The following is a 5,184-nucleotide window of genomic DNA, read 5'->3' as shown; positions in this document are numbered from 1 at the left end:
AGATGTCAGCAGCACACGGTGTCCGATATCTGTTCAAATGATACTCGTGCATGGAACTGCCGGGGTCTCTGCTTCCTCCTTCTCCTGCAACCTCCCTCTGGGTAAATGGAGGCCACCTCCTGCCTCTGGTGGCGTCTCCCTCTATTCCTGGAAGTGGTAAGGTCCAGGCCTCCTGTGCCCGCAATTCTTCCTCCAGCTCCTCCTTCTCAGGTCTAGCAGCGACCAGAAAAACAGCAAGATCGATTGGTTTCTTTGCAAAAGCCATCTCGTCACTCTGAGATGGAGAGGAACACGTGCAGAGGTTAAGGAATGCTGCTTGCCCCTAGGACATCAACAGTCACAGCCCCCCCAAATTCCCCCAGCCTCATGCTCCCCACCAATTCCCCCAGCCACATGCTCCCCACAATCACAGCCCCCTCAATTCCCCCAGCCACATGCTACCACAATCACAGCTCCCCCAATTCCCCCAGCCTCATGCTCCCCACCAATTCCCCCAGCCACATGCTCCCCACAATCACATTTCCCCAGCCACATGCTCCCCACAATCACAGGTCCTTGCAAAGCTGGGAGGCTGCAGCAGTGCAATTTGCAGGAGCTTTGTGCACATCCTTCAGCTGGAAGTGAGCTGAGTGCACTAGGACCCAGCAGCAACACAAGATCTGAGGTCAGTGCTGAGACCCGGGTCCGTGCTGCAAGTTGGACATCGGAGACCCTGCTGAGCAACAGCCCCCCATCCCCCCACAGAGTCGCCACTGACCTGAGACAGAAAATGGCCACAACAAAAGGACACCCATGAGCAGCAGAGAGCCGTCAGACACTATACACTTACCTCCTCACTAACCCTCACTGATGGAGTGCCCGAATCAGACTTTTATGGAGCATGTCTGTTTCGCGCTGATTCCAGATTGGCGAATGCGGTGGTAAAGGGGGAAGTGACGGTAAAGTTGGGTTGAATGGCCCATGTCACCAATATCCATTTTCCATTGCAGGTATCAGAGCAGCTTTCTCGAAGGTCAACCCACAGAAAGCGACTGGCCTGGATGGGGTACCCAGACAAGCATTCAGATCCTGCACAGATCAGCTGGTGGCGGTATTTGCAGACACCTTCAACCTTTTTACAACAATCTGAGGTCCCTATCTGATTCAAGAAGACGACCATTATCCCAGTACCGAAGAAAAGTCAAGCAGCGTGCCTTAATGACTATCGGCCGGTGGCTCTGACATCCATCATTATGAAGTGATTAGAAGGTTAGTCATGGCACAAATCAATCCCAGCCTCCTGGATTACCTGGATCCACTACAGTTCGCCTACCGCTGCAACAGGTTCACAGCAGACACCATTTCCCTGGCCCTGCACTCAATTCTGGAATACCTAGATAACAAGGACAGCTATGTCAGAGTTACAAGTCAGGTCGGATACTTCAAGGAGTTCTATGACGCTTGCCTGACCTGTAACATTTTACGTTGGATTTGGCTAGGATGAGCATGAGAGATGTGATTCAACTGACCCACGACGAGCTTTTATCAAATACAAAGTTTAATTAATATTGTTGACATGTATAGTAAGACAATTAGCAAGAACTTTTAACAATTACAAACAAACACAACAACCACGATAATGTATAACTCTTAGAGGGAAATTTGGCGATAATGTATGAATACACATTGATTGTAGACATAACAATTGTTTGGTGTAGGCATGTGAGATGTTTAGTTTAAAGGATTTAATAAGATAAATGTCTCTGTCGTGTAGTGGTTATCACGTTCGCCTAACGTGAAAGGTTCCCGGTTCAAAACGGGGCGAGGCATTCATTATATGTATTCAAGAGGCGGCTCGGTAAAGCACTTGGGGTGAATGGGATCAAAGGTTATTGGGGGGGGGAAAGCAGGATGTGGCTATTGAGTTGGATGATCCGCCATGATCGTAATGAATGGGGGAGCAGGCTCGAAGGGCCGAATGGCCTCCTCCTGCTCCTATCTTCGATGTTTCTAAATGTTTCTTGAGGAATATCTCTAATGTGTTCCAACCAAAGCCAACATCCAATACACAAAACCCTCCAAATAAGCACAATACAGCATAGGTTAATGCCCACTTGTTACAGGAATCCAGCCTCCTGGGTTGAATGCTGAAAATCCCTTAAAAGAAACTCAAAAGAGGTTGTAGTCAAATCTGTTTCCCAAAACACAGCTTATTTAGGGCATATGGCAATAACCCTCTTCTTCAGCGAACTGATAATAGTTTCAGAACCAAACAAAAAGAACAGGGAAAAAGAGAGACTGCTTCTTAGCTTGCTGGTAAACTGCTTCCAACAATCCCCAAAATGAAACTGAAAGCCCAAAGAAAAAACCCCTATCACCTGACTGCCCCATCTTAGCTCCACCCCCCAATGACAACGCTGAAGCGGTAAGCTGCATGATTTTAAAAAAACTTTCTTAAAGGTACACTCATGACTGTCAGACTCCTATTTATTGACTACAGCTCAGCCTTCAACACCATTATTCTTGCAAAACTCATCTATAAACTCCATGGCCTGGGGCTCAGCTCCTCCCTCCATGACTGGATCCTGAACCACACACCACAATCAGTAAAGATAGGCAACAACATCTCCTCCATGATCATCCTCAACACCAGTGCCCCACAAGGCTGTATCCTTAGCCCCCACTATACTCCTTATACACCTATAATTGTGTGGCCAAATTTCCCTCTAACTCGATTTTCAAGTTTGCTGGTGACACGACCATTGTGGGTCAGATCCAAACAATTACAAGACAGAACATAGACATAGAACAGTACAGCACAGAACAGGCCCTTCGGCCCACAATGTTGTGCCGAGCTTTATCTGAAACCAAGATCAAGCTATCCCACTCCCTATCATCCTGGTGTGCTCCATGTGCCTATCCAATAACCGCTTAAATGTTCCTAAAGTGTCTGATTCCACTATCACTGCAGGCAGTCCATTCCACACCCCAACCACGCTGCGTAAAGAACCTACCTCTGATATCCTTCCTATATCTCCCACCATGAACCCTATAGTTATGCCCCCTTGTAATAGCTCCATCCACCCAAGGAAATAGTCTTTGAACATTCACTCTATCTATCCCCGTCATCATTTTATAAACCTCTATTAAGTCTCCCCTCAGCCTCCTCCGCTCCAGAGAGAACAGCCCTTGCTTCCTCAACCTTTCCTCATAAGACTTACCCTCCAAACCAGGCAGCATCCTGGTAAATCTCCTCTGCACTCTTTCCAGCGCTTCCACATCCTTCTTATAGTGAGGTGACCAGAACTGCACACAACATTCCAAATGTGGTCTCACCAAGGTCCTGTACAGTTGCAGCATAATCCCACAGCTCTTAAACTCCAACCCCCTGTTAATAAAAGCTAACACACTATAGGCCTTCTTCACAGCTCTATCCACTTGAGTGGCAACCTTTAGAGATCTGTGGATATGGACCCCAAGATCTCTCTGTTCCTCCACAGTCCTCAGAACCCTACCTTTGACCCTGTAATCCACATTTAAATTAGTCCTACCAAAATGAATCACCTCACATTTATCAGGGTTAAACTCCATTTGCCATTTTTCAGCCCAGCTTTGAATCCTATCTATGTCTCTTTGCAGTCTACAACAGCCCTCCACCTCATCCGCTACTCCACCAATCTTGGTATCATCAGCAAATTTACTGATCCACCCTTCAGCCCCCTTCACTAAGTCATTAATAAAAATCACAAAGAGCAGAGGACCAGGCACTGATCCCCGTGGCACTCCGCTAGCAACCTGCCTCCAGTATTTTCCATCCACCACCACCCTCTGTCTTCGATCAGATACAGTAAGAAGTCTCACAACACCAGGTTAAAGTCCAACAGGTTTATTTGGTAGCAAATACCTTAAGCTTTCGGAGCACTGCTCCTTCGTCAGATGGAGTGGAAATCAGATAGCCAGTTACCTATCCAATCGGCCAACTTTCCCTCTATCCCACACCTCCTTACTTTCATCATAAGCCGACCATGGGGGACCTTATCAAACGCCTTACTAAAATCCACGTATATGACATCAACTGCCCTACCTTCATCAACATACTTAGTTACCTCCTCAAAAAATTCAATCAAATTTGTGAGGCACGACTTGCCCTTCACGAATCCGTGCTGACTATCCCGGATTAATCTGCATCTTTCTAAATGGTCGTAAATCCCATCCCTAAGGACCTTTTCCATCAATTTACCAACCATCGAAGTAAGACTAACCGGTCTATAATATAGAGTACAGGAATGAGATGGAGAATCTGGTGAACTGGTGCGGCGACAATAATTTCTCCCTCAATGTCAACAAAACGAAGGAGATTATCATAGACTTCAGGAAGCGTAGTGGAAAACATGCCCCTGTCTACATCAACGAAGACAAAATAGAAATGGTCAAGAGCTTCAAGTTTTCAGGTGTCCAGATCACCAACAACCTGTCCTGGTCCCCCCATGCTGACACTATAGTTACGAAAACCCACCAACGCCTCTACTTTCTCGGAAGACTTTGACTTCTCAGAAGTAAATTTGGCATGTCAGCAACGACTCTCACCAACTTTTACAGATGCACCATAGAAAGCATTCTTTCTGGTTGTATCACAGCTTGGTATGGCTCCTGCTCTGCTCAAGTTCGCAAGGAACTACAAAGGGTAGGACATACTTTATTCCACCTTCTTCCGTCGGGAAAAGATACAAAAGTCTGAGGTCACGTACCACCCGACTCAAGAACAGCTTCTTTCCTGCTGCCATCAGACTTTTGAATGGACCTACCTCGCATTAAGTTGATTTTTCTCTACACCCTAGCTATAACTAACACATTCTGCACTCTCTCCTTTCCTTCTCTATGAACGGTGTGCTTTGTCTGTATAGCTTGCAAGGAACAATACTTTTCACTGTATAATAATACATGAGAATAATAAATCAAATCACCTTCCTCTCTCTCTCACTTTTAACAAAGGTTCATGGTGTTAATTAGGAGCTTCCTAAGTAGCTCTCACTCTGTACTACAGCATTCCACTTGTCCAAGCTGCTGCCACGAGGTGTTTAGGATTGATGCTGCTAACTATGCAGTTGTATGTCAGATGCCGAGAACCGCAGGGGTCTGGTCCTTGCCAGAACCTCGCCTCCAATTCCATTTTCAGTTCCTTGCTGCCAAAGGGTGTGTGATTTC

This window comes from Mustelus asterias, chromosome 9, assembly GCF_964213995.1.
Source record: "Mustelus asterias chromosome 9, sMusAst1.hap1.1, whole genome shotgun sequence".
Lineage (NCBI taxonomy): Eukaryota > Metazoa > Chordata > Chondrichthyes > Carcharhiniformes > Triakidae > Mustelus > Mustelus asterias.
Note: the sequence above shows the minus strand (reverse complement) of the source record.